This window comes from Apteryx mantelli, chromosome 23, assembly GCF_036417845.1.
Source record: "Apteryx mantelli isolate bAptMan1 chromosome 23, bAptMan1.hap1, whole genome shotgun sequence".
NCBI lineage: Eukaryota > Metazoa > Chordata > Aves > Apterygiformes > Apterygidae > Apteryx > Apteryx mantelli.
In genome coordinates, this window is record NC_090000.1 from 8137277 (window position 1) to 8158358 (window position 21082).

General features: G+C 47.3%; 1 protein-coding gene across 2 annotated transcripts in view; it reads left to right on the forward strand.

The window, feature by feature from the left end:
- Positions 1-257: 257 nt before the first annotated feature.
- KIRREL3 (kirre like nephrin family adhesion molecule 3) overlaps positions 258-21082 on the forward strand; it is a 368368-nt gene continuing 347543 nt past the window's right edge. For both annotated transcript variants that reach the window (XM_067310235.1, XM_067310237.1), the window contains exon 1: positions 258-311. The gene's annotated coding sequence lies outside the window, so the exon portion shown is untranslated. The remainder of the gene's footprint in view (positions 312-21082) is intronic.

Below are 21082 nucleotides of genomic sequence, written 5' to 3' on the forward strand. Positions count from 1 at the left end.
GCCGGGCTGCGCCGGCGAGGCTCGCTCCGCCACTCAAGGCAGCGCCTGCCGTGGGAGGAGCTCGGGGGGGCGGCGGCGGCGGCGATGGAGCCCGGAGAGCGGAGCCGGCGGGCGGCCGCGGCGTGAGCCCCCCGCGGCGGCGGCGGCAGCAGCGGCAGCAGCAGCAGCGGGGCAAGCGGGGCGCCGCTGCTCCCCACCCCCCCCACCGCCACCCCGGCGCCGCGCCGGCCCGCGCCCACCCTGAGGAATGAGAGCTTTCCAGGCAGATCTTCTCCTCCTCCTCCTCCTCGGCTGCTTCCTCCTCCGACACGGTAGGACCGGCGCCGCACTTAGTTTCCAAGTGGGGCTCGGGGTGGAGGGGGGCGCTTGGAGGGGAGGAAGGGAGGGAGGGTGGCGGAGTTGGTGCGGCTGCCGCCGGCCGTGACGAGCCTGCTTGCCTTAAAAAATATATATACATATATATATTTAGCATGCAAATGAGTCTTTTTTTTTCCTGCTCCAGCTCTGTTAATTAGATCGTGTTTGTGTGTAAACACGGCTTTGCCTAGCACCCCCCCCCCTTCAAAACATACACCTCGCTCCTTTAGTCATATCGCCGGTGCTAAGCAGGTGATGGTAGTTAATTAATTTATTTATTTTGGCGAGGGGAAGGGGATGGGAGAAGCCGCTTTCGGCTTGCGTTGGCGGCGGAGGCTGGCTGCAGCCCGCGGTTGCAGAGCCGGGGTGAGGAGCGCTTTGCTCCCGCTGGGGAAAGTGCCGCTTTGGATGCGGCCGGCCGAGGGGAAAGGGGGGTGGGGGGGGCACAGCCCCATCCCGGCTCCCCAGCAGCCAGGGGAAGGACTGGGGAGCCTGGAGGAATTCGCCCCGCAACTTTGCTGCCTGCCTTCCCCCCCCCCCCCCCGCCTCGAAAACAGGAGGATTTTCCCGTTTTTGGAAGGGGGGGCGGTTGGGGTAGCTTGATTTGCTATGCTCCTGCATGCCTGTTCCCTGGAGTGTCTGTCACCTGTGGAGGATATGGAGCTACAGCCAGACCCGAGCGTCTTGTATCTGCTTCTCCCCCTCCCCGCGCAATGCCAGTGTCAAATACCATCTGTGTCACGCCGTGGTGGTCCCAAAGCCGAGGCTGCTTTTATGAGGGAAGGGCTTGGGGTTGCTTTAAAAACAAAAATCACCCAAACGGGAGGGGGGAGGGAACCCACGCAGCTCATCCATCTGTTGATTAAATGAAGGATAAAACTTTTGGAGAGAGTGATGCTGCTCAATGGGCAGCTGGTTTTTTGCTCAGCCAGACATTATTGCTAACCATCTCCCCCCGCTGCCCTGTCCTCCCTCTCTTCTCCGAGCAGAGATGCCTTGTTTAGAGCCGGGTGCTTACTTCTGGCTGTCCTTACTGCTTTTTCCTGAGCTGTGGACTTGGATGTGATGTTGGGTTCCTACTCTGCCCTCCCTTCCCCTTTTCTCTTTCCCTCCCTCTGCTTGTACTAATATTCCTTCAGGGAGAAAGCTGTGTTTGCTCTCATCTTTGCTTCTGCACAAAAGAAACCCACTGTGTCTTCCATGTATATTTCTGGCTGAACAAATTTGAACTCTCCTTGGTACAGCAGGGCAGCAGTGGGTCCAGGGATATAAGCAATTTGGAAGCTTATCCTGGCCTTTGGTATCTCTACTCTCCTGTATCGCTCAACTCCCTGCAGGTCAAATGACAATTTGCTAGTGAAGCTGAAGTTTGTGTCTTGGATCCAGTGGGGATTTTTTTTTGGTAATTTTTGCCTCCTCCCTTTTGCAGCCATTATTTTTAATAAGGGCTAATGCACTCTTTAATAGGCTGTTTGTGTTTGAAAGCTGCCGTGGCTCCTCTGTTCTGCTGGGTATAGCCTGAGCTGAGTTGATTTGTCTCCCCTGTCTGTATCGTGAGGAGTGTGCATCTGGTACCTTGCTTATTCATGCTGGGTTATGTGGTGGAGAGATCGTGTCTTGCGGAGCATTTTAGACTGTCTCCTCCAGTAGGAGAGCTGAATGCATTCCTATGGAGTTGCTGCTTGCAGTACCTGAGAAAGGGGCTGTCGGTTGCCTTGCAGTTTTCCCCTTTGGGGTAAAATAATGCAAAAGATTCCTAATAGGATTTCGTGTAAAGGATTCCTTAAACCACGTGGTGATTTGGGGAGGGAATAGCCTGGATGTAGGAACTGAAACTTATTTTCCAGGGTATGTTGTGTTTGTGCCCTTGGAGCAGCCACTGTGGTTGTCTGGGCATGCCCAGATGCGGTGGCATTTGCTCTCCTTGGGCACAGGTGCTCCTAACAACTGGTGTGCTGTGTGGGTGGGTTGTTACTTGTGCATCTAGAGGGCAGTCGTGCCTCATTCTGGAAGAAGCCAGTGGGCCAAAACTCTCTTGCAGGAGTAGTGCCATTAAAATCACTTGGCCCTGTCTGCCAGGAGTTTCGGTGGCTCCTTTTTGCAGGCAAGGAGCAGGGCTGCATTCGCTTACCTGCAAGAGCAAACTGGTTTGAAGGCATTTGTCATAATAAGGCAGGCATGACTTATCCTTCCTGTGTGCTTGGCTCAGGGCAATTTCACCTCTGCAGAAAACCTCGCTTGGGGAGCCAAGGTCCAGACCCCAGTTTAAAAACTCCCTTACACAAAAGCCCGCAGAAAGGGCATTCTTCCTCACCAGATCTTTAAGCTTATGCCCTTGGGTTTGTACTTCGTGGGCCCTATGCCTCCTTGTGGCATGCTGGGTTCCTGCTGCTTCCTGCAAACAGTACAGATTGAAAGTTGGGCTCCTAGCTGAGCTTACAGGAGGAAGGGAGCAACAAACACCTATCAGGGGCTGTGCTACACCTGGCTACCAAGCACAAGGATTGCCTCGTGGGGTGGGGGGGAACTCGGGGATTTGATCTACCCTTTTCCTGACCCTGCTAGGATTTCCTGTGTGAGATGTAACACTTTCAGGAGATGTAACATTTCCCTAACATATTTCTGCTTTCCCCTCAGATCCTTCCAAAGCCCCTAAGCAGAATAATTTTCAAACATGTTCTTCAAAGCCAGATCAGAGTACAGCATATAAATGTCCACCAACTAGTCACCAGTCACATGTCTACCCCACCTGCTCCCCTGCCTGTCCCTTGTAAAGAAATATTGCAAAATAGTCTGGGAGGAGGATCCCTTTTGCAGCTGATTTCTGTGCTCGGGAGGGGTTGCATTTTGCTTCTCTTGAGGTAATCCAGAAAGAACAAATTGCCTTTCCCTGACTTTCTGCTGTCTTACTCCCTTGCAAGTGGTCCAAAAGACCCCATAGTTTTCTGTTTCTGAAGGCTGATGGGTCAGTGTTTTCTATGTAGGGCAGTTTTTTCCCTGGTATTGCTTGCTCTTCTGTCTGCCCCCCCCCACCTGAAACCTGTCAGGACCACCACAGCTTCTGGTGGAAGAAAGAGTGAAGTCACAGCATGATTTACCTCCTGCTGAGACTAGATGTGTGGTGCCCCTTGGTGGGAATAATGCTGCTGTGAAACTAGCTGCTTTTGTTTCCATCTTGTGAGTAGCCTCTCCCTCTCTCCTTTACTTCAATGTCATCCAGACTGGGTGAGGCTGTAAGTGACCGAGGAAAATGCCTACCATCTGTGAGACCTGGAGTGATGGGAAGGAGCACCGGTGAAGGTGTACCTGCAACCACATCCTCCTTGTACTGTCCTGCACTGTAATAACCTAGGTGAACTTGGCAAGATCAGAAATTTCCCTTGGATAGGAAGAGCTCTGTCTAGGAATCTCTCTCCACTATCCTGAGGGAAAGCAAACATGCATTTGACTACTAAGTTCTTGGGTGTTGTAGGGTGTTTTGTTTTTTTTTTCCTCCTTACCAGTTCACTGGGTTCCTTCCCTGGAAGTAAATTCTTTACAATCAAACTGAGATCTTTTGTCAGAAGGGTCCATTACTAGCAGTAGTGGCTCAACTTTTCAGTGGCTTGTCATCAGACCCCAGGTGAGAAGGGTGAAATTACACTAATGAGAGAAACCAGGCCAATTTCACCACCACCACCTAGGGCTGGAAGAGTCTGATGAGGGTTTTAGCATTGCAGGAAAGGTTACTGGGTGGCAGTGAACAAAATGCAAGCCTTCAGAGTGATGCAAGGTGTATATAAAAGGGCTAGTGACTTTTTTTGTCTGCAAACCATCAGGTGCAAGGGGGATTTGTGGATTGCTGCATTTGGCAAGAGTGAGCCAAAGCAGCACCTGCTAAGGTGAAGCCCAGAAATCTGCAGTTGTGATTCCTCTTTAAAGTTAATTCCTCCTGCCCTGTAGAGAGCTGCATAGCTTCACAAGAGGAAAGTGTTAGCATATTTCCTAAACCCAGTGGATGAATCCTCACTGTCAGGTACTGTTTGAGGAAGTACAAGGAATGCACAGGGTGCTGAAAAACAAGTAAGTGCTAAAGCTCTTTAAGAGCTAAATCAAGGAACAGGGTGGTGTGTGTAGCATGTGTGGGCGGTGGTGGTGTGTGTGTGTTTTTTTTGTTTTTTGTTTTTTTTTTTTTTTGGTAGTAGCTAGCAGCACAAGAAGAAGTAACAACTAAAAATGATTGAGGAAGGTGGAAGACAGTAATGGGCAAGAAAGTGATTTGTACAGACCTGGGAGGTGTTGCTGATGAAGTGTGCAAGTTTGTCAGTGCCACAGGAGTTCACAACTAGTGTGCATGAGAGGCAGACTGAAATAAGCCTCAAATTAGAGCTGGTGTTATGCAGCCTGTGCTGTCCCAAGGGAACAACGCAAGACTGCCTCTTCTGACATGTCGTCCAGTCTGGTTTGATGCACTTGAGATTTCTGCATGCTTTCTTATCTTCTGTCTGTACCTCCTGCAGTGAGTTTTGCTACAGGACCGCGGACTTTCCTCAAGCTAGCTTTTTTGCAAGGTTTGGGTTATCTGAAAAGAGCAAGAGTGGTGCTGTGGTTGCATTCAGATTCCCTTACTCGGCCAGGGTGAGGAAACTGTGAGGAAGAGCACCTGCCCTGATGCTAATGCTGCATCTGTAACCAGCCTCCCTGCTCCAAGGTTATGTGGAGGTCTCTGGGCAGTTTGTATGCAGTATGCCTTGCACAGCACATCTTGAGCAGATGTCGATTACTTTTGTGCTTTTCTGTTGTTTTAAAGGGACACCAGTCAGAGTAGAAATGTGCATAGAAATTCCTGACGGGTTACCAGCACTCTGTGTTACTAGCTGCCAGACTCTCTGTAGTTGGACTGCATATGTTAGAATAAAAAAGCTCAATGTTCTTCTTTCTTTTGTAGCCATAAATAAAGGGGAGAGGCTGATGTGCCCCTTAGGTTGTGAATTGGCTGAGGATCAAGGTCTTTGAATAAACTACTTTCTCTTGCTACAAGCAGACTGTGATGGAGAGTGTGGTTCACTTCAAACCTCTGATTTAATGATCAGTTTTGTGAGTTTGTGCTGTGCTCCCAGCATTCAGCTCCTCAGCGTGCTAATGTTGAAATGCTGGAGTTGCAGTGCTGGATGGGGGAACTTTATGAAAATTCTTCTAGTCAACACTGGCTTTGCATCTCTACCAGGGTGCTTCCAGTAGGATTTAGCAGGTTTTTCTGAAGACCACCAGCAAATTTGTAACAACTGATGCAGCAAATGTTGAAGGCCCTAAGTCAGCTTCTGTTCAGGAGCAACACAAGTCTCTCCTCAGGCTTCATTGGGTGCCGCTTCTGACCACTGAGTGGTAGTGACTGTGTACAAGCTTATCTTATAAATCAATAGGTAATGAAACAAACTGGTTGTAAATCAGTCTCTTATTTTGTTTTCTGCAATTCAAGGCAGCTGGTGTAACTGCAAGTTTTTAAGGTAGTCTGTCCTGTGTTTGGGGCTGGTCATAGTCCCAGCTTATGCAGGGGGGTATGTATCCATGGACTGCAGTATTAATTCCAAGCATGCCAGGAAACGGACAGGACTTCTTTCCTCTTGGTTGCCTTTCCTCAGTGACAATAGCAGCCTCCAAAGCAGAGCAGAAGGAGCTGTCTGCAGAGCGTATAGGTCACTTGGCTTCTATATGGCTCTTCCTTTTACTGAGTTGTATTAAACAGCTTAAAATATAAATGTGCTTTTAGTATACCTTTTAGCAGTGGGCTCTGGGCTTCCTGCCTCTTTAAATGTCACATGCTATAAGTAGGAGTGGAATGCTTGCATCTTAAATTCAGATACTAACTTCAGGATAAGATCTTGTCTTAATGTGTTCATTCAACGCCCCCACTTGCAAAGAAAGCTATAGCAAGCTTTTGGTCTGTAGTGTTTTGGACTCTTGCTGTGGAACAGAATATAATTGTTTTCTGAGGGCTCAGTCGTAACTGTTCCTTAACCATTAATGCAAGCACTTCAGACTTTCAACTAGGATAATAAATGCTTCCTTTTGTTTTCAATTACTTTGTGTTTGGTGGAATCACTGCTCAGGCTTATGTGTGTGGTTGGATGGTGGATAGGAACCTCTAGGTGCTGGTGAATTCAAGACCTTGGGTCCAGTGTAGGCATTCCCAAGATGGCATAGGGCAAAGCCATGTCATGTACACCTTGACTGGGATTAATATAGCTGCACCCAGGGTGTGATTGGATGCTATAGCACTTACAGGCTGAAAATCTAAGGTGTCTTTTGGTGAACAACCCTATCTTTGTATGGGAGGGGAAATGTGGCGGGGTGGGGGAAATCCTTCAATAACTGGTTTTTGGAAGCTCTCTGCCCAGCAATACAGGGTGCTGCAGGCTAGAGGAGTCTTGGTAATTACAGATTAAATGCACACTGATAGTGGAAGGGATGAACTTTCTCAAACTTCCTCTTGGGTGAAGGATCAAAACTGTGCTGGGGTCCAGTGTTGCTTTTTCTCTCGAAGCAGGGAGTGAGTGGGAGTCAGAGAAGCCCATGGAGTTTAGAGTCCCACCTTACATTCCGGGCGGGTATTTGCTCATTAACTTCCTACTGCTTAACTGATTAAAAGGTCAAAAATGAGGGGACTGGATCTTTCTCAGATTCTTTTTTTTCCCCCCCCCTCCCTCCAGTAGCATAAATGAGTATTCAAGCTGTATGCTGCCAGTCAGTAAATGTCAATATTGGATAAGTGTTTCCTTTATATCAGTGCAATTTAGCATAAGCTGCTTGGAAACAAATGTCTTCCATAAGCATGAGGTGTTTCAGTAAGTACACAGTCAACATTACTATGAGGATTAAATAAATGTCAGCCCCACTTGTATGCTCAGTAACAAGTTAAGACAGCCGAACTTACATAATGGCCAGCGTGGTAGTGACAACAGGAGGGATTAGGCGAGTTTCCATGGAGAATGTGGGCTGGAGGTATCTGGCTCGCAAGGGGACATGGGATCTTGGGGTGCAGATCCAGCTTCTGACTGGGGTAGCTGGTCATGTGGAGGGCAAAGGGATGCATGAAATATCTTTTCTCCAGACTAACAGGTCTGTCTTGGCGTACAGCCAAGAGAGCAGACCTTGTGTGCTGCTCCCTTTTAGGAGCTGGAGAGAGCCTTTCTGTGAGACTGGCTGGTACCCCAGGGCTGAAAATGTGATTCAGCCAGAGTCAGCTTGAGCAGTGGAGTTGTCGGCTCAGGATGAGCATCATTCTGCAGATATTCTTGGGTCACCAGCACTTGCATGGGATCTGCCTCTGCCTTTTCCAGTGCAAACTGGGAGTTGCTTTGTTGAAATTGATAGTCATGTGAAAGTGAGGCAAAGGGGTGAGGCTTGGCCTTTGCCTGCTCTGGGGTAAGGAATGTATTGCAATTTGAGAACCCAGTCCCAAGCTTGCCTACAGCTCAAGGTTTCTCAAAGCTGCTGAGGTGCAGGCCATCATAGAGTGAGGTTAGTCCGTGCTGGCAAGACTTATGCACATGAAGATGAATGAGGGGAAACTGTAACCTTTGGCTGCTGTATTTTGAGCTGCGTGAATGAGGTTTTCTCTGCCAAGCAGGCATAGTTTTTGTGCAAGGGGACCTGGCTTCTTAAAAGTGATCCAAATCCAGCTAGCAAGTCGAGATGTTGCTTGATTGTCAGCAGAGGCTTAAATCCCTTCCTAAATCCCTTCCTCAAGCTGCTTGTGCAGGAAAAGCCTACTCTTTACCATCCTTCACTTTGCATCTCCAACAGTCACCCAGAGATGTCACTGGATACTGTGTCGTGATCAGTCCATAGCAAGCTTCACCCTCTGTGCAAGCAAGGAGAGAAACCTTGGGAGCAAGACGGAGTATTGAGCTGGATGTGTCTCCATTCTCAGAGATGCAAAAATGTTTCTTTCCCCCCAGCTGGCAACTAGCTTACTACAGCCACTTGTTCCCAGTGGCACAAAAGTAACTGTAGACAAAATTGTTAGCAGTCAGATGAGCCTTATCAGCTTCTCTAATGCCTGTCTCTTTCTCTAGTCCGTGTGGACTTGTTAACCTGCAGAGTGCATATTTTAATGACTGTCCACTGCTGTTCCAGGTGACTTGAGCAGAGCGTCTCGGTTGTGTCCTGGCAGCCCCTGTGAGCAGTTGGAGGCTTTGCAGCTAGCTCAGACGGTGGAGTCTAACTGTGGCACTCGCCTCGTTAGGCTGTGCATTTACAGTGCTGAAGAAACAGCTTGCAGACATGTGGGGTGCCTTAATAATTCAGACTACTGGAAGGGAGCGCTGGGGTGCACATGGGAAGGAATGCCCAAGTATTTTGAATATCAAACCAGGTCACCTGGCAGGTGGAGATAATGCAGTTTCATCCTCACTTTTTCAGTTCAGCCTGGTGGTGGCAGCAGCAGCGCTTGCATGGAGCAAAGCAGTCTGCTCCAACCTGCCAGTGCCAGGTTCCTTTGGAAAGGTGCAACGAGACTTATTGGGCTCCAGCTCTGCGGAGAGGCTGAAAGCACCAAGCCTGTGTCCTGGGGTTAAGCACCAACTCCATTTCCCCCTCCTGTGCTGCAGAGAGGTCTTTTGGAGGGATGGGGTGGGGAGAAGAGTTGAAGGAGATCTGAAGTTCCTGCCTCTCTCCTGAGGAGCCTGGTCACCCAGTTGGACATGTCTCCTATCTCCTTCTATGAAACGGGACAGATCTTGAGATGACCCTGACAGGGAGCACATAGGAGTAGTGCAAATGCCGTCAGCAGACCTTGCTCAGAAAGCAGAAGGGGTGAGGGGATGGGGGGAGTGTGGTGCTGTTCCTGGCACACTGCTGCTTGGTGACTGGTGATGAATGCGTTGAGTCTTGCGGTGCAGTGGAAGGAGGTGATGAACAGCCTGTGTGTGCTGGAGGGGAGTGTAGTAACCTCAGCCGCTCCGAGGAATGGACTGCCATTGCTGGTCAGCGGTGCCTTGCTGTGCTGCTATTTTCCTGTCTTTTCATGAGCTAATCCCAGAGTGTGATTTAACACTTTTCTATTCTGCTTCTGGCTGTGTCTTTAATAAGCTGGGAGTGACTAGGCCAGCTCCCCCCCCCCCCCCCATGCTGAAGAAATGGAACAAACAGATGCTAAAATTAGGCACAGCTGTTTGGAGCATTTTGTCCTCCTGATGGTGAAGTCTGACACTGTCTATGCTTATTCCTTGTTCTGTCCAGAGACTGAAAAGGTTTAAGATATCAAAGCTCTGAGTGGGTGTAAATTAACTCCTTATGTTTGAGCTGAAGCTTTCTTGCAATTTCCTTATTCATACTCTTAATAATGGAAATTGCCAGGTAACCTCAAGATAGGCATATTCTTTCTGTACTTGGGAGACTGCAGTGCTGGATTTCCTTTGCCCGTATGCTTCCTACTCGGAGACCAAGGAAAATATCCTCAGCCCTGCTGTCCCTTACCCATTACATGCCTAAACCCAGTTCCGAGAGCAGGTTGGGTAACTGCCGCTGTCCATCTCAGTCTGTGGGTGGCTAAGGGTTCCTTAGGCTCTTCTGATCCAGCACCATATACTGGATAGGTGATCTGCTCCCACTTCAGAGAAGTGGAAGATTTACTAAGCTGCTTTTTTTTTTTTTGCTTGATTAGTATGTGGTCTCTGTATTTGTAGTTTGGTTGTTGGGGTGGGTATTGTCCCATGTGGCTGGTCTTCCCCAGGCATCTGGGATGTTTGCTCCTGGCAATGAATGAAGGAGGGGTGTGGGTGTGTAGTTTTCCATGTCTTGTGTGGTGCGTTTGGTTTTTTTGTTGTGTTTGTTTTTTCTTTCTTTTTGTTTAAGAGATGTTGGCTGCCTCTGTTGCATGATGCCCCTTGGAAAATGTACATTCCCCTTCACTTGAGTTGCAGCAGTAGGGGCTCTGTGTCAGAGGGGGAGGCTTTATGGGAGATCAGAAGTGTCTTTTTCTGTCAAGCCTAGAACAGTGAAAATGTTGCCTGCTGACAGATCTGTGATGATAGCAGCAGCAGTGTTGTTGGGCTGCATGTGAGTCGGGGGTCTTGCATAATGCTGCAAGTCTGAGGGATATTTGCTTCTTGTGTGAATGTTTATCTTATACCAGAAGCAGTTTCTGGAAATTCTTCTTCCTCTGGTCATGCTTAAAATGGTTTAAGATAGATGCTTGTGATAAACTAGGAAACAGTGTCCTTTGAAGTCTTCAAAGCCCCCTTTGATCAAATTGGCTGGCTAGAAAGATGAATGGCAGGGCCTTTGGATCTCCTCGTTTCAGATGCAAAGCTCCTCTTAAAGATGTGTTTTCTTCAAAGAGCTGACACCTCACCTTCTTCTCCTTCTCCAGGAGGTGCTGACTGCATCAAGGTGGTGTGTCTGCTACACTTGCTCAGCATCTCTGTTCTGCTTGTTGTGTACTATATCTTGATCTCCCAAACATGCCCAAGTTTCTCTTCCTTCTGTGACAGAAGTAAACCAGAAGGGGAGGGCTAATGAGACAAAGTGGATTTTTCCTGGGAGCGGTTGAAGGTGGAGGAAGGGGAAGAAGAGTGAAACACATTCCTCTTCTCAAGAAAGAGAAGGGCCATGGGCACTTGCCAAATGGTTGGGTATCCCTTGATGATGTCTTCACGGTGGTGATTGCAGCAAGCTTTTCCTCCAGCCTACTGATTTTTCTGCAGCCAGCAGATTTCTCTGTACGGTTTGGCTTTCTCCCAAGCATACACAGAAATCCATATTGCGCGCGTAACCTGTACAAGTTGCTGGGCAACTTCAGCAGATCAAAACTGCTGTCCCAGTGGAAACATCTTATTCAAAATTAGGAAGAAAAGTTGAAACTTTGAAGCTTCCTGTAGAGCAGGAAATGTCCAAGGATTTTGGACTGGAAACTTTGAAACAGACTTGTCAAAACTCTGTGTGTGTGTGTTTGTGGGTGGGTGTGCTTTCTGGTTTGTTTTTGGGTTTTTTTTTTTAATCTTAACATTGAGCTCCAGAAGAGCTTTCTGTGTGCAAAGGATTGTGAGTACCACTGTCCTCTAGTGGATGAAGTGGAGCTGGGAAGCTGTCATAGAAACTCTGCCTAGCAGCCACTGGTCATCCTTTTCTGGGGTCTCGAAATGGGATGTGGATCTCATCTTGCCATGAGGATGCCGTTTTGTCACAATATATTTAAGTCTATGTGAGTGTTAACCTGACCTGTAAGTCTGTAAAACACTTTGCAGTAGGTTCAATATGATTAGGTTTTATTCTTGCATGCAGTTTTTTCCCTTGGTTTGCTAGCATGCTTTTATCCCCCCCCATTCTTCTGTACACTGTGACAACATCGTGTGCCTGTATGTGTCCTACTTGCTTTTTTTCCCTGCAAACATCCTTAAAGTCCACTCATAATTTTTAGATTAAAAAGATTAAAAAGGTGCCAGTGGCATTCATCTGGCGCTGGTGCATTGAGCAGGTAAGGAAAGGACCTAAGAGGCAATTGAATAGATTGATGGGCAGTAATGGGTATAATAGTAATTTTTGTCCTATGTTTTTAATAAAGTGATTGACGACAAACGCAGCTGGAGCCCCCGTGCGGAGACCAAGAGATGCAGTTAAATTATGGAGGCTTCTTAACTTAATGAGGCCATGTAATAAAAATGAGGCATAATGAGTGAAGTATAATAGTACTATTATGCTTATGACTGCTCTAGCAGAGGGCTGAGCAGGCAGTGCCTGAACATGCTGGGGAATGATCTCTGGGAGGAAGGGTTTTCTTGGTTGGAATGAAGATGGGGAAGCCAAGAGCACATTGGGGAGACTTGGAAAATTATTGGCTAGCCATGTAACATACTTACCTGTCCCCTGCTGGGGAGGGGAATGAAAGAGTATGGGTAGAGCACCAGTCAGGGCTCTGCAGGAGTTGACTTGCACCCAGATGCACTCTCGTTGTTGTTTTTATATGGTTCTGGGCAGGTCTCTGCTGCTCTGGGTTTTATTCACCTCATGTAACCTTAGGGGGAAAGTCTGTGGGGATGAAGGGTCACTGGGCTATGTAGATGAAATTGCAAGAGGTTCAGATTTTGTAACAGGCAGGTAAAGCATTGGAATTTTGTCAGAACCATGGAGGCAGGATGCGTGGGGAAGTGATGAGCAGGCTCTCGGAGAGGTTTCCAGGGCTGCAGCAACTTTGAAGGGAGCCTGCATGCCAGCACCTTGATTTGGAGCCTCAGTGCTGAGTTTTGCCTTGTATACGTTAGCTGGATTGGGGCCTTTTGGGGGGTGGAGGTGGGAGGTGGATTAGTGTCTGCAGAACATTTATGTCCCTGCTGCTGTTAAATGTAGTTAAACTTGAGCGACTTCTAATCTAATAATGAAAGGAAGAGAAATAAGCGTTCTCAGTGATGCATGCCCCTCACAGTAAGTACTAATTGAAAACAGATATTTACTTTAAAATGAAAATGTAATACGATAAATGATGGGTTGAGAATGTTGCATGTGTAGGAGGGAGAAGTAAGCGCACACAGCCTCTCATCTGCTCTGCCCAAGCTTTGTGGATGACAAGGAGTAGGATCTCCCATGCCTTGGGGTCAGCATGCCAGGAAGTCAGGAGAAAGGGCCTGGGGCTCAAGCCCTCCCCAAAGCTCAGAGCCTTAACGTGCTAAAATCAGGGTGCCTTTGGGTTCTCTTCATCTGACCCTGGTCTACAAAGGATCTTCCAACCGGGACTTTTCTTTCTTCTTCCAGGCCTTGCAGACCTCTGCCAGCCAACAGCTCCTGGGGAAGGAGAGGTTAAGCCCTGTAAGGCAGGGGAAAGTGTCATCTCCCTTCCCACTAGGACAGTGGGGCTGAGTGGTGGTGCCGACCCTGTCCCTGATGGTCTCCACCACTTGAGACCCATCTCGCTGCAATGAGCTGGCTGTCCTGGCCCCTAGCCCTGGCTCGACAGGTGAGGTGGCCAGTGCTGGAGAGATGCCAGCCATTGCTGCCCTTTGGGACTGCTGGAGCAGGGTCAGGCATGTCTCTGCTTCCCTCAGGCCAATCTGAATGGGCTCTAGCTCACTGGGGAGGCGGTTGGCTGGGAGTGCTGAGGCTGGGGCACAGGACATGAGCAAGCAGCCATTGATTCGGTGTCCTTTTTGCCTCCTGGCAAAAAGCCTGGCAGGATCCGGTTTACCCCAGAGTCCCCATAAGGCCTGCTTAGACCTTGCTGCAACTCCTTGCCTCTTGGCCTTGGTTTGCCCACCTTCCTCCTGTCTCCTGCAACCTGTCTCTAATAAGGCATCGTTCCAGCCTTGGAAGCCAGAGATTCAGTGCTTTTTGCAGTAGTTTGTAGGCAAAGCTCAGTGCTGCATGACCAGTGACCATTAAAGGTTCTGCTGTGGATGCTCTCTGACAAAAGTCCCCCCAGCTGCAATCTTTGGAGGAAAGCAGTCTGGCCCTAATCCTTTTGTGCAGAGTTCCTGCTTGTTTCTTCTTATGGGTGCATTTGTATAATTTGCATTTTGCACTCTGATCGTATGCATAGAATTCAAATTGAAATGGGGGCTTGAATAGATTTGCATGCTAATGAGGCACTGGTTTTATTTATTTATTTGGAGCCCTCTCAGGCAGGCAGCAATGTGCTGAAAAGCAACTTGTGCAACTCTGTTGGTTACAGAGCTCTGACAGCGCGAGGACCCTTGCTTTTCCTGAGACCCACTTAGCCCCAGTGCATAAGCAGCTGAAGCTAGTGGTGTCTGCTCCAGCCTTCTCGGTTCAGTCCTTATGAACCCTTATGATGGCAGCTATCCATCAAGATCAAGGGATAGTTTTAGCCCACCTTAACTAACCAAAGCTACATCTTTAAGAGTATACTGGTGCCCAACCACCTCTGAAACCCACAAAAATTAGGCACTCCAAGTGCCTTTGAGAGCTGTAGTGTGGACCTAGGAATGTGGGTCTGAGTGGAAACACTGCCTGAGTTGGAGCTGGTTATAGCCAGCCACTTGGTGCTGAATATAGTTGTCAGTGAGCAAAATAATGGGAGCATGGTCCCGCTCTCTCCTTGACTTAGTTTGCAGTGGTATTCAGGGTGACCTGTGGTACTTGCTGGCCTCTGCTACCTGCGTTCCTCATCAGAGTATGACCCACCTTCATCACGGGGCTGTAACTTCTGGTGTCTTTCAGGAGCTGACCTTGGGATGTTGCATATGGGCTTTGGCTGTGATGACCATCAATCCTGCTCTGCCTCGGCATGTGGTGCTGCTGTGAGGCCAGGTTCCTTCAGTGCTGTTGTGGTACATCCATACTGCTCTCCCCTGACGGGAACCTTTAAGCTTCTTTCAAAGTCAGCAATAGCAAAGAAAGTTTAGAAATGTCAAGATACAGTCAGATAGAGAAAGGGAAGCTGAGGGCTAGGAGAAAACTGGTTCCCCAAACTACACGCTGTTGCTGGGGGTGGGGGCTGGGGAATGCACCAAAGCCCAGCCACACCAATGAATTGCAGTACCTTGTCCCTTTGCGTTCCTGCTCCCTGCCCCATATCTGTGGCAGAGACACCTGGGGTATAACTTAGTGTTTTCCATGCCAGCTCTCCTTCCCCAGATGACTTCTGCTGCAGCTGAGTTCATAGCTGGCATGCTGAAAAACAGCCAAGTGAGGGCTTCTGCAATGGCAGCAAGAATTGGGTCAAATTGCACTGCCCCAGGAGAGTAAGTTTCTCTCGGATCAGTCTGACATGCCGTTATTATTTTACAGGGGATGTTATAGGTTGATAAGGGAGCTGTTCTGCTTTAACTGCCAGTGGGGCTTGTTTGGGGCTTATTGTATGCCCTAGTTTATATTTTAATATAGTCAAAGGTGACTTACAACTTTAATATTCCTTTTAAAACTGATTGCATGAGTGTGGTGTGTGTGTGGTGTATTTTTTTTTTTTGAATCTATCAACATGAAATCAGATTAATCGTAGCCTTCCTTGATCCTGCTGGTATCTTTTCTTTCCCTGGCTGGAGACATGTGTGGTCTGTGTTGCACCAACAATAGAAGAGAAGGAAGATGTTTGCATGGTGATAAATAATTGTCACAGGGTCTGCTTTTCTTCCAGAGAAATTTCTGCTCTACAAGCTTAACAATGGCATCAGTGGGAGCTCTTGCTTTTATATGAGGTTCTCTGCCTCGCCTTGCGGAGCAGGGCTTTACTGAACAATGTCCGGCTTTATGCTTTCCATAGAAATCTCATTTTTGTCGTTCTGGTTCTCTTGTATCGCAGGCTGTCCATAATACAGTTTCTTCCTCTCTGCATTGTGCCACCTGCATTAGAATTTCTTGCACGCTTGCTGTGCTTGTTGCTTCTTGCAAGATGTTTCACGCCCGAGATGACAATGTTTCCTGTGGGGAGGGATGGCCTTGTGGCAGAGGCGGTGGGGTGGGTCACGGGGGGGTTGGAGTTAAATTGCTGTCCTTCAAGGAGTCCTTGAGCATCTTTGGGCAGTCATGCTAGGCTGGAGCATTCAACAGCTGCCAGAGCTTGGAGATGCTTGACTTTGGATGCCTAACTCGGAGTGTTGTAAGCCGCCTTTAATACCAGATATTTGCTCATCTTAAAAGCATTGCATTTACTCAAAGCATCAGGCAGAGTCAGGTACACAAACTAGTTGCTTTTGGCAATGTTCAGTATTAACTTTAGGCTGCCAGGCTTCCTTTGTAAAAGGAGCCTGGTGTTCTCTGACCTTTTCGTAGGTAAGAAACACAAATCGTGTGTGTAGTTGTGTGTTTTTTTTTTTTTTTTTTTTTTTTTTAGTGAATCCCCTTGACTTAGCTTGAAGACACTCAGTGGTTAGCTGTGCTGTTGTAGATGCTATGGGTCTAAGAGCAGTCTTGCTGGTGTTGCCTATCTGTGAAGCATGAAAGGATGCTTGGTCTTCATAACTGGGGGGGGGGGGGATGTCAGAATCTTGGCTCTGACCTGTGGTCATGAATCTTCACGTCTCTAGCGTTGATCAGCCTGCATACCAGTGGCCCTTGTTAAACTTGCCCAAAATCGTGAGTTCGTAATGGGCTGGGAGTGCTATCCATACCTCAGTGAATGATTACTAGGATCAAATGCTCTATAACTTTCAGGTTTTATTTTGTATATGGGATAGAATTTCACTCTTATGGCCCGTGTTCTCCAAAATACCTCCCAAATTCTGCCCTTAATTTTTCTCATCCCAGCCTTATGGAAATATGCTTTTCAGAGCTTGTTATGCATGCATAATATAAATTGCTGTGTATAAATATGCTAGATTGCTGGGCTGAGGTCTAGGAGTTGAATAAGTGTTGTGAATCTGACCATGACAGATGGGGGAAACTGAGGCACAGAAGTCTGGAGCAGCGTTCCCTGCCAGTCGGTATCACAACCTGGAAAATAAGTAGGGGGTTTTGCTTGCCAAACCTACCTCATCTCTGTCTTTTCTCCATGTAGCATTTAAGCCTGGGATGGCAAACCATCAGGTATTGTGTGTTGGCTCAGAAGTCAAACAGAAGTGATCTTAAGACAGTGATGAGACTGAAGAGCCATTAAAGGCAAGACTTGACACTGCAAGCGAACGCCAAGCAGCAGCCACATAAATCCCATTTGTTTTACATTTCAGAGCTTAATGAGACAGAAATCGCATGGCAATTGTCATATGTGAAGGCAGAGACTGCTAGTTTGCATTTGACTAAAGCAACGGCCGTATGCGGCACCAGCATTTTGCATGGTTTGAACTAAGCTGTGACACCTCTGCACTGCATTGCATCTTTAATGGAGAGTGCTTCTTGTGTAGCTGCAAACAGCTGATGTGTGTGTCTGTGTGTGTCTGTGTGTGTCTGTGTGTGTCTGTGTGTGTCTGTGTGTGTCTGTGTGTGTCTGTGTGTGTCTGTGTGTGTCTGTGTGTGTCTGTGTGTGTCTGTGTGTGTCTGTGTGTGTCTGTGTGTGTCTGTGTGTGTCTGTGTGTGTCTGTGTGTGTCTGTGTGTGTCTGTGTGTGGAAACCCCCTGCAACTAACATCACTTTTTTGCAATCCTGGAGGTTACCAGCCTTACATCCCCCAGTCTCTGACGTAGTAGATCACACCCATTTCACACAAAGAATTGAGACACGCAGTAATCAGGTCTAGGAGCCCAACTTCTGTACCGTTTCACTAGCATATGGATGTTAACCTTTGGGATGTCCTCCTGAGCATTGTGAGGAACATATGTCTGGCATAGCTGAATACTGTGGGCCTAGAAGTAGGCTGAAGCACTGACCTCTGAGCCATCCTGTATGCAATGTGATATCGTTTGTGCACGTGGAAACATTTCTGTGAATTCTCTAACCCATAAACCATTAAGCTTTCCTCAGGTTTTTGGTGCAAACCTGTATCTAGTTAAAACTAGTTGAACAATAGAAAGGTGTTAATGTCAGAATGCATTATCTTGGGTAACTTGCTTCATCTCTGCTAATTTGTGCCTTAGATTTCCAGATAATGTTCATAAATTGTTAAAGCAATATTTTAATATTAAACATAAGCTACACTTTTTGACAACTGTTGCAGAGTGGGCTGTGTATAGAGCTCTGAAAATTGATCCCTGCCAGTCTGTCTGAACTGAAACTGAAGAAAAATGCTCTATTGGGTTAACTGAAAACAAGACTGAAAAATACTTGTTTCAGGTCAAATAATGTTTCATTTGGTAGGAAATGCTCTTTGTTCAGACTTGAAAAAACCTTTTTTAAAGTAAATTTGCTTTAGAAACACTGTCTTGAAACAAAAACATCAAATGTTTCGTGTAGAGGGGAAAATGTCTAAATAAAATATTTTCACTTTTGACCCTTCTCACCCCCTTTTTCAGTCGGAACAATTGAATGGATTTGATGGGAGTTCATGAATAGAACCAGTTGACCCATATCTGTATGTTGGAAGTATTATGCCTAAGATACAGGGGAAGAGCTAATGAGTCATTTTTCTAATGGGTATCTCGGTAGGTGAGAAAAGGACTGAAATTATATATTTGAAGGAATAATAGAACGCTTGTCAGATGACTAAAGAATCTTATTTTTAATCATCCTGGGGGCGATGAAGAAGGGAAATTGTGAGTTGGATCATCCTGATTTGATAAGTTGTGGGTGAGTAGTATTTTACAGCTAGCCTAGAGCTTTGGAGGGGGAGGGGGACAAAAAAGACTGTTGACAACCCCAGCTGCATGCATTGCAACACACACCCATCTAGGTCATGCCTGGAGTTGAACCTCAGAGTCACAAGGCCTGTCCTCACTGAGAGGAGCCCCCTAGACAGGATGATTCTGGAAGAGACGTGTTGGGTTGCTGAATCCATTCTGTGCTGTTGAGCGCATTTCGTCAGCGATTCCTTCAAAATGTTACTAAATGCCACCTAGTCCAAGGGTTGCTATACCGCTGGCTGTTACACTTGGCTTCCTGATGAAGATTTCTGGTGATTCTTACTAAAATATCTAAGACCTCAATGTTGTGAAAATCTCCCCAGGCCCTTTGTTGCTACTGCAATGTACTCTGAGAAGGTCCTTCCATGATTTAGTTCCCACTGCTGTTTTGTCTTAAAGCTGAAGTGAGCAAAGGCTTTGCCAATAATTGCAGCAGGACTGCTACGCTGGTTCAGGTTGTCTTCTCAACAAGTGATGTTATCTAGGCACACAAATTTGGATGCCTCTCTACCAAGTTTGTGTCTGGGGTTCTGGGAAGGGTGCTGTCTGTTTGAATGGAATAATTAAGCAATAGCATTGTCCTGGACATAGCAACTAATGATTTTTTCCTGTATGATAATGTGCCTTCATTTCTCTAAGGAAATCATTTGCTCCTGTGAAGACAGACCTCTCATTCCTTTCATTGTGTGGGTTCAGGGGGAAGAGACTAATGGCTTAATTAAAAGGTTGGAAAGAAAAATCTGTCTTAACACTTTTTTTTTTTTGTATTTAAAGATCCTGCTGATAGGAAGCTTGCATATGAAGGCATACTACAGCCCAGCCTCATCTAGTGGAGCTGTTTGGTACCTTTGCATCAAATGAGGGACACCCATGTCAGGTCTTTGATTTCCTCTTTCACCCTTGTCTTGTGTAGGAGATCTGCCCACTGGAGTAGCCTGCAAATTTTGCAGGATGTGGAAGCAGCTCTACATTATATACAGCCTTCCTGTCTGCTGGGACTGTTCTATTAACATCTTTCATTTGTTTAGCTGGATGCTTTGCAATTCCTTTTAGTGGTGACAATCCAGCAAAAACCTCTGTTGTTCGCACTGTAATATTTATGGATCCAGCCCTCCTTTCAATTTCCATGCAGAGTTTGACCATATGCAAGGATATAATACGAACAGTGGATTTAGTCACACAATGGTTCAGGCTTTTTCCTAGCTGGGATGTAGGGCTCTTCAGTGACTTGTTTGGAGGCCTAGCTGATTGGGTATTCTTCTGGAAATGGAATAGAAAGGTTTGAGTGTGTCTGACAGCAATAGGCTGAATAGGCTCCCTAGCTGCCTCTGAAGGCAGTTGTCCTTAGCTGGGAATAGATAAACTACTCTAAACAGAGTCAACAACTAATGCTTCAACCATTGGGATTTTCTTAGGATGCAGAGGATGCACATGTATGTAATCCTTCGTGCAAGCTTTTGAACAAAGGTCTCTGCATAAGGCATGTCTCTGTGAATGAGAAAAACCGTCCTGCAGATGAGCAGCGCCCCACCTCCTTTACAAGCCGATCTTTTTGGGTGATACTGTGGACAGAGGGGAAGGGAGCCCTTCTCAGGCGACTCATGCTTATGAGTGTGTCCGTGCTGGGGTGTGGGTGCCAGTAGCTTTCCTATACATGAGGGCAGATGGATTTACCAGCTTGGTCGAGTCATAGACCTGGTGCACTGACTTCATCCCTTTTGGATTTCACTTTGGACTTTCCCTCCGAATCAGCATGTCTGCATGCCCTGCTGATTGCCATATGTGATGCCTTTCCCTTTGCCTACTCTGCAGGTGGTATCTCCCTCCGTGCTCTGCTCTCCCAAACCAGAGGGGGGAGTACTTTCCCCTGCCAGGGAGGAAAGCAGAAGGGAGTCTGGCAGCAGTAAATGTGATGGGCACATCCAAGTGAGTGCTCTTGAGATTGGTACTTTGGCTCATTTAGGTGCTCAGCTTGGCATGAAGGCGTTCAGAGCATCTGACACGCGTACATCTCTATCTGCAGTTCTGATTCCTCAGCTTCTTTCTCTTCATTTTGCACAATTAAATATTAAAGCTAGTAAACACTTTAGTTTGTCTGCACAGCACTGTCTGCCCAATTATCCTCCTGCAGGGATGTTGTATTGTGCCAGTGTTTCCCCTGGTGCTGGCAGCCTTTGGCCTACGTTCCAGTCCTTGCTACAAGGAAAACCCCTGTTCTCCAAGCCTCTCCTCCCACTTTTATCTGCAGCTGTCCTGCTCCTTGAGGTACCTCAGTGTGAGATCCCCCTGCGGTAGTGGAGTGGCTGGGTCTTTTCCAAAGGCTGTGGGGCCAGCAAGAGCTCTGGTGTTCCTCCCCACCCCAAGCTGTTTTATGGGTGTTGACAAGAGAATAAAGGGAGAATTCGGATGGTGGATCCCCAGAAACCTGTAAACGTAGGTCAGGCCTGTTATACTGTTAAGTATAGAAACTGTTCTTTCTTTCCCAGAAGGTACAAGATGGCCCCTCTGCAGTTTGGTAGTGTTGATCTGAGAGGCTGTGGACCAAAGCAGTGCATTTGTGACCATTGGAGCAAACTGCTGACTGA